The following is a 14020-nucleotide window of genomic DNA, read 5'->3' on the forward strand; positions in this document are numbered from 1 at the left end:
TTTTTTTTATGGGCGGTGTTTTATTTTGCCTTTGAGAAGGGATGGCTTTCTGTAACCAAGGCTGTTCCGGATGCTTTTGTGTTCCTCCTGAGTCGATGGGGAAGGTTTTTTTGAGCGTTCTTCTATTTCATGCCATGACTTGTTTGGCTGCCGTTGATGGCCATGCACACTGATTGCCATGTTTAGCTCTGATAAATAAGGTTGTTGCACATCAGGCTTTGGTGAGCATGTTTTAATTACTTTTGGATTAGATACCTAGATGTGGAATTGCCAAGTAGTAAAGTAAATATATGTCTAGCTGTTTCTACAAACCATGCAAACACTTCTCCAAAGCAGTCATACCACTGCTTCTTGATTCCTCTGGGTGATACCGCTGCTGGCCCGCCCTTTGCTGGAGTCTGGCAGTCAGTCCTTCAGTGTGGCTATTGTAAGTATGTATAGTAGGCTATAATTCTCTCTTCTCAAAGGTCCTTCTCTAGTCAGCGTATGAGGACAAGCTGGCCCTGTGAAACAAGTTGGCAGTCTCTTACTCTTCTTCTATTTTCTGAAACTGTAGGAAATTTCTATTCGGCTGTAAACAATGTTTTGAAATGTTTGACTTGAATAAAGCATCAGTTTCTCCATACAAATATTCTTCATATACTGAGTTACTTTTCTCTGATTATTCTGGTTGCTGAATCCTCCTCCTGCCATGACTTGCATATCTTTGGGATGGTAAGGTGTGTCATGGCACCCTTTCCTGAGCACCCAGCCACTCCTCCTCACATATACGCAATGCTGCCCTAATCACATGTGGGTAGAGGCTAGAGTGTATAGAAAGTATACAGAGATAGAGTGTATAGATAGGTAGGCTGGGGCTCCTACACGCCCATGGGAAGCCATCATTCCTTCTTGGTGCAGCTGGACCTGGCTTGTGCTTTTAAAACCTCTGAACCCACTCTCAGTGACATACTTCCTCCAACAAGGCTACACCCCCTAATCCTTCTCAACCAGTGTCACTCTTTGATGACTTAAACATCCATATATATATGAGCCTGTTGGACCATTATTATTCAAACCATCATACTCCCCAAGGCTCAGGAACCCTTCTTTCAGAAGGAAGGGGCACAAAGGCTTTAGGAGCCAGAGGAAGAGGTGTTATGGTGGAGGAGACATCTCTGACCCAAACTGCCACCATCTTCATGTGTTCCCAGTCAGTCTTGATCTCTAGCTAGGCTTCTCAATTGTTGACTTTCCTTCTTGGACAGGTGTTGTTATGGAACACCCAACTCTAATCTCTCTTCCCAGCAACCTATATGCAATTCCACTCTAATTGTGGTCTCAAGGTCTCTGGGAGGAGAAAGTGTATATAGGTGGAGAGGGATGAAGGGGGAACTGTTTTTGCACAGCTACGAGGAAGCCATCCCTTCCTGGAACAGACCTTCCAATGTAGGTGCTTTAGGTTTTCATCTGCTCAGGCCTATAACCCCTCACCCATTGCTCTATAAGCAAGCCTCGTAAACTCTTGCTTCTTCGGGTGAACATTGGTGGAATTGTATGTTGGTGTACAATTAGACCTTAGAAGAAGGAGAGGTTTTAGCAACAGGGCTATATCCTCACCTCTATTTTGGCTCCTTAGCCTGGAAACACAGGTTGTTTAGTGAATACCTTTCTTTAGCTTTTCAGATATTTACCATCTTTCTCACAGATACATTTACCTTTGCTGTTTGCTGTTCAATTGTACATACCATGGGGATTTTAAATTCCCCATTCGCTTTGTGTAATATTTCCACTATCTCAGGAATCTTGTTCCAATGACTGTTTCCTTCATTGATCATAATGAAACAGGTCTGATTCTGGGTACATAGTCCACAATTTAAATTTTATTTTATTTATCCTTTCATATAATGTATTCCAATACAGCCTTCCCTCCCTCTCTTCCACCCAGTCTCTTCTCACATTCCCTCTCCCTTAGATCCACAGCTCCTCTATTTCCCTTCAAAAGAGAGCAGGCCTCCCAGTGATATCAATTTAACCTAACAAGATGCAATAAGATTAGGCATATATGCCCATACCAAGCTGGACAAAGCAACCCAGTAGGAGGAAAAAGGTCCCACAAGCAGGCAAAAGAGTCAAAAATACTACCACTCCTATAGTTAGGACTTAAACAAATCCCCATGCTAAAGAACCACAGCATGTATGCACAAGGCCTGATGCGGATCCAGGCTCGTTCTGTGAGACCTGAGGAGCCCTGTTTAACTGATTCTGTGGACCATTTTTTGTCCTGGTGTCAACCACTCTGGCTCCTATAATCCTTCCTCCTCATCTCTGCCGAAGGGTTCCCCAGCTCTGCTTACTGCTTGGCTGTAGATGCCTGCATCTGCTCCCATCAGCTGTTGGAAGAAACCTCTCTGATGATGACTGGGCTAGTCACTGATCTCACTAGGACTTAGAGCAGAATATTAGTAGGAATGACTTTTTTTTGTATTTTAATATTTTTAATTAATAAATTAATTTTACACTCCATTATTTTATTTCCCCCATCCACCCTCCCACTGTTCTACATCCCATACCTCCTCCCCACCCACCCTGTCTCCACATGGATGTCCCCAGCCCTACTCCACCTGACCTCTAAACTCCCTGGGGCCTCCAGTCTCTTGAGGGTTAGGTGCATCATCTCTGAATGAATACAGACCTGGCAGTCCTCTGCTGTATGTGTATTGGGGGCCTCATATCAGCTGGCGTCTGCTGTCTGTTTGGTGGTCCAATGTTTGAGAGATCTTGGGGGTCCAGATTGAGACTGCTGGTCCTCCTACAGGGTCGCCCTCCTCCTCAGCTTCTTTCAGTCTTTCTCTAATTCAACAATAGGGGTCAGCTGCTTCCGTCCATTGGTTGGGTGCAACTATCTGCCTCTGACTCAGTCCTTTTGGGTCTGAGTTACCTCACTCAGGTTGATATTTTCTAGTTCCATCCATTTGCCTGCAAAACTCAGGATGTCCTCATTTTTAATAGTTGAATATTCCATTGTGTAAATGAACCACATTTTCTGTATCCATTCTTTCAGCTGCTTGTTGGGTCTTCAGAAGTGCGGTCCTGCAAGGTCCCTTTTTGTTAGCACTCCATAGCCTCAGTAAATGTCAGGCCTTGGGACCTCCCCTTGAGCTGGATCCCTCTTTGGGCCTGTCACTGGACCTTCTTTTCCTCAGGCTTCTCTCCATTTCCATCCCTGTAATTCTTTCAGGTAGGAACAATTATGGGTCAGAGTTGTGATTGTGGGATGCACCCCCCTTCTTCATTTGATGCCCTGTCTTCCTGCTGGAGGTGGGCTCTATAAGTTCCCTCTCCCTACTCTCAGGCATTTCATCTAAGGTCCCTCCCTTTGAGTCCTGAGAGTCTCTCAACTCTCAGGTCTCTGGTGCATTCTAAGGGGTCCCCACAACCTCCTACTTCCTGAGGTTGCCTGTCTTCATTCTTTCTGCTGGCCCTCAGTCCTTTTCCCCTCACCCAATGCTAGATCAGTTTCCCCTGTAGTCCCCCCCACCCCCACTCTCCCCTTTCCATTTTCCCTTCCAGGTCCTTCTCTCCCTCCTCGCTTGTGATTGCTTTCTTCTCCCTCCCACGTGGGGCTGAGGCATCCTCACTGTATCTTGGGTATTCTGTACTTTTTTTTTTTTTTTTGGCTAATATTCACTTATTAGTTGGTACATACCATGCATGTCCTTTTGGGTCTGAGTTACCTCACTCAGGTTGATATTTTCTAGTTCCATCCATTTGCCTGCAAAACTCAGGATGTCCTCATTTTTAATAGTTGAATATTCCATTGTGTAAATGAACCACATTTTCTGTATCCATTCTTCTGTTGTGGGACATCTAAGTTGTTTCCAGCTTCTGGCTATCACAAATAAGGCTGCTATGAACATAGTGAAACATGTGCCCCTGTGGCATGGTGGGGCATTTTTTGAGTATATTCCCGAGTGGTACAGCTGGGTCTTCAGGTAGATCTGTTTCCAATTTTCTGAGGAACCTCAAGATTGACTTCCAGAAAGCCAGTCATGTTTAGTTGTACCTTCCGGGGGCCACGTTAGGCATGAGCTCCTTCTTGTGTCTTGGGCCTTAGATTAGACTAGTTATTGGTTGGCCCCTCCCACAAGCTCTAAGCCATCATTGCCCCCAGTGCATCTTACAGACAGGGCAGGTTGTGGGTCATAGATTTTGTGGCTGAGTTGATGTCCCAGTGCCACCAATGGGAGCTTTGCCTGGTTACAGAAGATGGCTGGGTCAGGCTCCATATCCTCCATGACATGAAGTATTCGCTAGGGTCACGCTCATAAGTTCCAAGAAGTTTCCACCTAGTGCACCCTGAGAAAACAAGTTAACACTTCTCCAGAAAGCAAACTTTTTCCAGTCAGGCTCTCGTGGAGAGGGTAGAGCCATGCTGTCTGCACTTGAGGTGAGTGTAGAGTTGATGCTTCAGTAGGGTTGCCAAGGTTGGAGTGGAGAACAGAATGTTCCCTATAGTGGAGCTGAAGGTCTTCGTATTTGGAGAAGTTCTAGTTTCCTCCTCCTGCCTCTTGCCTTCCGAATAACGATGCACCCGCTCTTCGCCGTGTTATTCAGTGCTCTGAAAATCCTTTCTTTGGAGCTGAGATGACTTCAGTGCCTGTAGGTTCCCTTTCACTTCAGCGTCACTGTTAGACTTTAGCTCCCTGCGAGAAGTAAGCCTGTCTTTGCGGAATTCTTTTCTTCCTCCTCCTCCCCCCCCCGACCCCCCCGTCTTCTGTGCTTCTTGGAAATAGGTACACTTCTTCATTGTCTCGTCCTTCTTTATCATCCACAGTAAAGCTCTGTGGGAAAGATCTGAGGAGAGCAAACTCTTCCTGCGTGAGAGGCTCTCGGGATTTCTGAGTCACCGTGCCAGCCTGTATTTTGCCTTTAAAAATACGCTAAAATCATGGCCATTCTCCTCTTAGGAGATCTGCAGCGACTTCCTCCTCTTCCAGCTGTTCTCTGAGGGTAGAGCAGCTAAGGGTCTTTTTTTGAGTTTTAGTTCATGAAAGTGTTTACATCCTCAGCTCCCTTCTGCTTAACTGAAAACGTGTACTTAATGTTCCTGATTTTGTCTTGGTAGGGTGGGGACAGTGTTTCCTGTGTTTGATCACAGGGGCCATCAATCCTCACTTGATGAAATTACTTTCAATGTAATAGAAACTCCATGACTTCCAGAGAGCTTATGTCTTATAGAAGGCAACCTTATTCTAAGTGAGTTCCCTGCCTATGACATACTTTCCAGCACCCCTTTCCCTGCTGTCTGTGACTCAGACTCCTGTCTTCCGATCCACCGTGAAGGCTGCTAATGCTCCATCTCCAAATGCAGCCCTGACCCTGGAGTTCCCAGCCTTCCTTGAACCTGAACAGTTTGCAGTAAGTTTCATAATGTATTGTTTCTATAATTTCCTCATTCTAAATCATAGATGGGATTTTTTAAAAGATATGGTATGATGTATTCCAGGTTTGCCTCAAACTTGCTTCATCAGTAAGGATGACTTTGAACTTCTGATCTTCTTGCCTCCACCTCCCAAGTGCTAGGATTACAGGTATGTGACACCACACCTAGAATCCTGGGATGCTGGCGATTAAACTCAGGGCTTCGTACATGCTATATAGTAAGGGCCTACATCCCTGCTCATAGGTATGATTGTTTAAAATCTCAAACCTTCCTTCTTTGAATTATGCTTTTTAGTATCAGAAAAGTTAATTTAATCAACTGTGTGTGAATTTGGAAACCTAGTTTTTGGTTTATTTTTGTTGTTGTTATTGTTGTTTGTTTTTGTTTTTTTCATAAATTGTCTTGTTCCTAACTGTCATGGGTCCATCATGGGAAAGACTTCAGTTACAACTTTCCTCTGTTCTAAGAATCCTGCGGTATCTGAGTCTGCCCCTTCAGTGTGGGCTTTACACTGTATTTGCTGCTGAGAGCTCTTCTCCCCCTGACACTGCCTGACTATAAATCAATAGTCAGAGAAAAGTACCTGGCTAGTTCCATTTCACAGCTTATAGGGAATCTCCACTTTTTTCCAAAGAATCTTCTGTCTGTATGTAGTAGAATTCTGGCATTTACCTCTCAAAAAAACCCAGAAGCAGGCTATGTGTAAGATTCCTCAGCCAGTATATTGTAATCTCCTGTCTCATGAGTGATTCCAGATGCATTCAAATTGGAAAGAATGTATAAAACTGTTTATTGCAGGTGACTGTGCACACATCTCTCTTCTACCTGGCTTTTTTAAGAGAACTGAAAGTGTACAAATCTTAAGGATTTGGAGCTCAATGAATTAATACAAAAATGAATACATTTGTGTAACTCACACCTACATCTGGGAAAAGAACAGTACCAATGCACCAGCATTCCTGATTATCACTTCTCCGACATTATCCTCCCCAAAGATAACCACTGTTGTGACTAATTTGCCGTTTTAGACTTTATCATATGTAGTGGAACCATAGGAACTAGCTTCTCTCTTCAACATTTATGAACTAGGTTGACTCATGCTGTTGGACTTAGCTATGGCCCTATCATGTGCATTTCAACATAGCATCCCAACATATGAATACAACATGGATTTGGGCTGTTTCCTAGTTTGGGCTACTATGAAGAGTGGTATTCAGAGCATTCTTGAACGTGTCCTCTGGTTCACATGTGTGTGCGTTTTTAATATGCATCTGAAAGTGAGATTGCTGAATCCCAACCACTACTGTCATGCAGTCTTCTTCTAGAGGCTTGTCTGGAGGCTCCCGGAGTGGAATGCAGCTCCTTATGCACCGTAGGCTAAACAGTGCCCGTTCTTCCTCTCGTGGGGAAAGCTGTTCTTTTTGGTCCACCTTGGCAATTTGAGAAGGACACAGATTTTGAAATGGAAAAGGGATAGTGGAAATAAGGACACCAGTCTAGCCAGTCAGATTGTTTGAGTTAACCCTGGGGATATCACATCCGGAACACCCTCACATCTGCAGTTTTCTTTGTCACACTTTAATGCATGCATTTCAGCATTAATGTCCGGAAGTTTTAAATCAAATGCATTCGTGCATCCTTTCTCCTGCTCTACCATAAAACACTTATATGGGAACTACAACTGGGTTAATGATAGTTGACCCTGAACTTAGAAGATTCAATGAATCTCAATCCTAGATCATTGAAATACTCTGCATAGCCATAAATGGAAGCACTTGGTCTTTTTCTCTATTCCCCACCAAAAGCTTCCTGAACATCTACATAGGGTTTAAGATTTGACCCTGGTCTTACAAAACCTATAAACTTGAACTTCTAACCACCGAGAGATGTCCGCAGTGACTCTTCTCCAGCACTTCCTGTCTGCCCTTCTAGGGCCCCTGTCTTTGCTGAGACCTGCTTTGGTGGAGGGGAGCAGCACACACCAGGTTGGCAGCTATGAAGAGGGCTATCTGCAGCTCCATAGCCAGCATCTCTTGCAACAGGTAGTTTTCCTTCCTTCCCCTCTATTGATAACTATCTCTGAGTGTTGTTCCTCCCTCATTTGACAAAAGTATAACCACAAACAAAAGCATTCTGAAATGTCAGGAACGGGGGTACATTCCCTTTCCACTTATTTGCTGTGTTTCAAGAAAGAATATCTGCATACATGTGTGGAGTGGGTTTCAGACATTTCTACTGTGAGATACTGAAAATGCTCAGCTTGTTACTGCTCAGCAGTTCATATTACAGTAGTATGGGAAAATATATTACTGGTTAACATAACGGCCTCTAAAACCTAGTGTCTTAAAACATTTAAAATACATACTTAACCTTCCTTACTGGTACTATTAAAATGGTTTTTGTTTTGTGAATTGACTTCTCGCAATTCTGTACCTTTCAAAGCCTAAGAATACTGTGGGGAAGGAGGTTCTCTGTAATTAATAAAAATAGAACAATGGTTTCTAGTGAGGCAATTATCCTCATGTAAAATTACTCATATACATGTTTCCATAAAGGAATAAAAGACACCCAAAGGTCTTTGCTATGTTTTTTATAGCTATCACTAGACTTCCTCCTACTTCTGGTCAAAAGCAAGCACGAAGGTGCAAGTATAATACAGTAAGGAGGGCACGGAACTGCTTACACCAAGCCATCCCAATCTGTGTGTCAATGAGAAGTCACTTTTAACTGGGGCGCTCGGTGCATGGGATACAAATCCAAAGAAAAGAAGCGCATGCAGAGACAGAATCCACTGACTCGTGTTACTGGGGAGACTTGCTTCAGTCACCATTCAATCCAGACTCCAACAATGTGGGGAGCTCCTTTCCAGTATCCCTGCTTTGTGCTAAGCTACACTGATTTCCCACAGCAAACTAAAATTTTCACAGGGCTTGGACAATGACCTCCCACTGAGCTCCCACCCTGCCCTAACTACCCTTAAACAGGACCCTGTGTGTGTTTCAGGCTCTAAATTGAGAAACTATTGTGATGAATTCTGGAAGGCCGGCGTTAGACCACATACCACTGCAGAACTAGTGTGAGGCTCAGGGGACATGGGTACTATGGTTTTTAAGTCTGTGAATTCTTCAGTTGCCAGATTCATCAGGACCGTTTGCTCAGAGGCAGTTGCCATATTCACTAGAATCGTTGCTCAGTGAGAAATGGCAGTTGCTTAGCACAGCCCTTACAGAGATTCCCATGTGTTGAGTGACATTTTCTAGGGGTACTTAAATGTTTGTTCATCCCAGATAGGGAATCCACGCCAGAGTATTGTATAGTAATTTTCTCTATACTCAAACCCCAGCAAGTTCTATAGAGGGCTCATTAAAACCCAGGAAGTTCTAAAGAGATGTTCAAGTGCTTTGAGAGTCAGGAATTACACAACTCAGAAGGCTTGGGAACTCCCTGAAACTGAGGATATGCACAAGACAATCCCCTAAAAGGCAGATAGACAGCTAGGGAGAGAACAGATCAGTTGAATTGCCAGAACGGGGAGAAGTGGTAGCTGAGTTGCTTGGGAGAGATTCTCTGACTTGTCAAGCTATGCACAACTTGTGCAGTGAGTTCCGGGGGGAGGGGGGGTGGTGTCTAACCTTGTTAGCCATTCTGGAGTAGCTTTCAGAGATACAGCTATTTTTGGATCATTCCCGCTCCCATTTACAACCCTGATAAACTGACTGTTCACTAAGTTGCACTTTGGTGGTATCTCTCCTTTGGTCTATTATATATTTACCCTCTGGGAGTGAGTGGGTGAGTGGTGGGCAGGTGGAGATAGATGTTGGTCCACATCTCCCCAGGTATAGCATCACACAACCCAGACCAAAGAAAAGCTTCTAAGTGTAGCTTGGTAAACCAATATACTGGGGTTAAGGGAACATGGGTTACTTCTAGTAACTCAAGGGCAGCTGCATCACTGCGAAGTTCTCTCCAGCATGACTCACACCCCCTGAACAGCTGGAGCCTCCTGCCCAACATGCAGACAGCTCCACTGATCAGACTCCCCCTCTCCAGCATTTTATTTTCCTTGTATAACATTGGGGAAGCTCCTTCTGAACCATAGAACTTTTTGAGCTAGGTCCATTGTCTCTCCGGGAGGCAATGTTTCAATTTAGGGAAAGTATCTACGCAACAGTTTGTACTGAGCACAGCATAGTTTTACAGAGATCTCCAGTTAAGTAAAACAGAGAATGCATATCACAAGGGCCCCTAAATCATCCCGAAGGTAATACCCAACAGTCCTCATTTGCAGGAGGAAAGCTGATCTAATAAATTCAATCCTACTTCCCCACTCTGTAGATAATACATGAATTAAACAACCAGTTAATTCACTTTCATGTAAACAACATAGAAGTCTTTGTCTAATTCTCTTGAACATCAGACAGGTAGTCACTGACAAGCCTCCAGGTATACAGGACTGGATGGAGTGAAGCAAGTCTAACTGACTGGATTGGCTTACAAGGTAGGGTTGGTCGCACTGATGCGATCTATCTAGCCCAAGTCCGTACTTGACTGAAATTTCTAGTCTAGTGGTACCAGGTCAACTTTAATGACAATGACATTGTAATGAAAATAGAAAATGGTAACAGTAATGACAACAGGGAGCTATTGGTGCCAGGCACTCACTAGGTGTGCTTCAGAGAATCTTACTCCTCCAAATATATATTATCATTGTTCCACTGTGCTATCATAAAACTTACGGCAGATGTTAGGGCCCCTCTAAGGTCTACAGCCAGAAAGGAGTAAAGGTGAGATTAAAAACCCAACCAGATTTAAATACACAGTTTCAAGTTACTAAAGTGTTCAATTAATATATATGCTAGTGGATATAAAGCTGTCTTTTTCCGTAAAAGCAGTCACTTCTGCTTTAGCCAGACTCCTGCCCTTTTCCACAGTACACACAGATATCCACCCTGTGACTGTGGGCAGATGAATACCCACTCTTTACTTGTATATAACTGATCTGAGGTGGCCTAGAATTTTACAGCTCATCACAAAGCATGGGCTTGGGGCCACGGTGAGGGCTGAGACTGTCCTGCTTTTATTTTCAGTAACCATAAGACACAAATAGGACTAGCTTCAAAGAACATGCATCCTAATGGCACATGCAACAAACTTAAAAAATTTCAAGGACATTTGGAAGGAAACGTGAGAGCTATGAGTGGAAGGATGTTGTAGCACATCCAAGGTTGAGGATACAAAAAGTAGTCAGAGTCAGGAGACAAGCCAGGATGGTAATGTCTTTGGTTAGAGTCTGGTTAGTTTGTCAGTAAAATGTGCCCAGTAATGACGATGGTCCTAGGGGGTCACACTGGGCCCCCGGCGTGTCCCAGGTAAAGCATCAATCAGCACTGAAGTTCACCACAGCTGAAGAGTACTCTGCAAAGTGTATGAAGAGAAGAGGGAAAGGACATATAGGGCTGGAAGGATGCTTCTCTAAGTTGGAAAACATGGTAATTTGTGGGACATCCTACAGACCTTTATAAAGCAGTGCTTTCTCCCCTGCAGGAAAAATAGATTCTGGTGGAGGAAGAGTAAAACTCAGTTCAGCCTTAAGTAACTGGTGCTGAGTCAAGACTTTTTGGAGTGTGACATCAGCTTGTTGAACTTTGCCACATTTAAGCATAGCACAATTTTGGAAAAAAGTTTCACTGATAACAATTAACTCAGTACTCCCCCCCGCCCCCCAAAAACTTAAGACATGTTTACATTCAAGCTCTAACATGGATTCTTGTTGACTTAGTTCCAAGCTGGGCAGTGGTAGCGAACATGCCTTTAATCCCAGCACTTGGGAGGCAGAGGCAGGCAGATTTCTGAGTTCGAAACCAGCCTGGTCTACAGAGTGAGTTCCAGGATAGCCAGGGTTACACAGAGAAACCCTGTCTTAGAAAACCAAAAAATAAAAATAAAAAAAAAGAAACAATGTTCCAGATAGGGGTCTAAGGAAAATGACTGAGGTAAACACAATGCCTGGTCCTATGATAACACAGAGGTCACTTAGGTTGTTGTAGGTATAAATGGCATCTCTCACAAGGATGAGTTTTATGGCCTAGAAGCAATGCTCAAGGTTTACGGGGGAGAGGGTCTGGGATAAGTAAAACACAATAAATTCTGGGAGATGGGCATAGAGCATTAGCTAGCAAGGGATTACCAGGTTGTAAATTACACCAATTCCTAGCATTCCAGGAGGACAGGTTAAACATGTTTCCTTTAAAGGATGCCTAGGAGTTGAACTTTCCTGGCTTCTCCAGTGCATACCTGTGTGCGCAAGCACTTTTTTGCCCTCTACAGTAACTGGCTCGAAAAAGGAGTGCCAGGGTTCTAAAGGCTCTCAGGATATAAATACCACAAGGTTAAAGGGGATACTCTTTGTCAGTCGAGTCAAAATCAAATCAATGAAAATAAAGTCAGAATGGAAAATTCACTGGTAGGAAGGAGTTTGCTGTGAGACTGTGCCCACTAGTAATGTTGGAAGCCACACGCATGAAGTCTCAGTACCATGACTGGTGAGTGAGAGCTGAGCAGGAATGACCCAATGGACATGTCAAAGGGTAAGGGGAAAATCTCACAAGACCTCAACTCTACACAAAGAACTACAGGCAGACAAGGAATGCTGGGTGGGAGAAATAATCCTCCCCGGGGAAGAGTGTACCAGATGGTTACCCAATACCAAACAGTCGACCCTGAAAACATACATTTGATTAACATACCGAGCGAGCCGTTGTATTTAGAAATATATATGTGTAGACATGTCCATATATGCATTCGATAACAGTGAAAAAAGAGGCCATGAATTTGAAAGAAAGAATAAAGAGAGACACTTGAGAGGGTTGGGTGCAAGGAAAGGAAAGAAAGAAATGATGTAATTATAATCTCAAAATTAAAAAATTCTAAGAAAATTCACTGGTAACTATAAAAGATGGTTTGGTTTTTTTTTCTCCCTGACCACATGCGGCGACATGACAGAAGAATCAGGTTGTCTGAGTTTAACAGACAAAATCATCTAGAAAATCTTAATGGCTGTAAATGTAAGAAATACAATAAAAATTACAGGGAGTTGCTTTCATCATATCTCCATCACACCTACACTCCCTGAAGCACCCTTTCTATGTGGCTACTTTAACATTTATAAAGAAAAAGAAAAGGTTAAGTGCCATCTTAGGTAAGATAAAAGCTCGTCAAAGAGCTCAAGCGTTCTCTGAAGTCCTTCCTCTGTGATGGGGAAGGCAGGCGGAGGGCTGACTGCTTGCTCTGTGTTCTTTCCTGGCTAGACCTCTGTAAAGCAGGTACTGTAAGAATGCTACAGAATAGGAAGAGAACAGGATTAGCTTCCCTAGGCCCCCACATCGAGGTAAAGGAGCTGCTAGCCAACAGGTGCAAGGGCTCCCCCATCCTTAGTCCTGCTTGGAAGGGGCGGAGCTAGAAGAAAACCTGGTCCTGACACTTAACACCCACAAGACCCAAGTCCTCTGGCTTCTTGGGCTGTAGTCTCCTTAAGGAGAAACAAGCAATTCTTAACGGGTTGAAGAGTTAGACTAGCCCGCTCATTTCTTCATCCTTTGCAGGGGTCAGGCTATAGAATGAAGGAAGTGAAGTGAGAAGGTGCTAACAAGTCAACAGACGACAAGTTCTGAATAGACCAAGAGGCAGAGAATGGTGGTGTGAAGGCAGGTGAGCTGGGAGGGCAGTGATCAAAGCATCTGTCAAGAAGAGACTTCAGCCACAGCTGTAACAACATAAAGAAGACTTCAGAAGCTGTAAGGACTGAGGAGTAGAACTTCCAGGCAAGGATGCTGAGAAAGTAAATATAATGTGTGCAACTATCTAAATTTCTTCTGGGTACTGGATTAATATCTTGTGCCATGAAGCCCCACTACACTTAATATCCGTACTTTAGCTGAAATTGGCCCTATGCACTTTAAGGTGAACAAGTGTAAGAAGTCCACTGAACAAGTAGGGTGAGACTTGCCCGCCCACTTAAGGTCTCAAGTAACATTTCATCTCCATAGTAACAACTATGCTCATATACTCTGAAAAAGTTACGATGAAGAATATCTTTCCCATTCATGTAAAAAAAATTGGAATGGCTTCATAGGCAGTTCATGTACCTCATGACTATGCTTTTTACATGATTAATCCAAATTAAAATTAAATATGCATCAGCTCACCTTGACATAATGTTAAAGCTGATAAATAGCTTTAAGCACAGGAACTTTTATAGGTGAACTTCCCCAGCAGTCCTGAGAGGATATGGTACTAGGAGAGCCATGCATTTGGAAGCAGGGTCTCTAACAAGTTCTCCTCACTCTGAATTCCTCCCAAATACCTGAGAGAACCTACACAAGGGAACTTGTCATAGTACCTCACTGTAAAAAGTAGAAAAGGTTTACTTATTTTGGCCTTTGGTTATACATAAAAGCCACTAATAACTATGGTAATTAATAGTAATTATACACATAGAAAGTGTTTTTTTTTTTAAAAAAATCAATGATTCAATGAACATTTGTTCCTTTTATTCACAAAACATAAGACTTACCCCTTTGTTGAATCCCTTTTCTT

The sequence above is a fragment of the Mastomys coucha genome, unplaced genomic scaffold (assembly GCF_008632895.1).
Source record: "Mastomys coucha isolate ucsf_1 unplaced genomic scaffold, UCSF_Mcou_1 pScaffold15, whole genome shotgun sequence".
NCBI classification, from domain to species: Eukaryota; Metazoa; Chordata; class Mammalia; order Rodentia; family Muridae; genus Mastomys; species Mastomys coucha.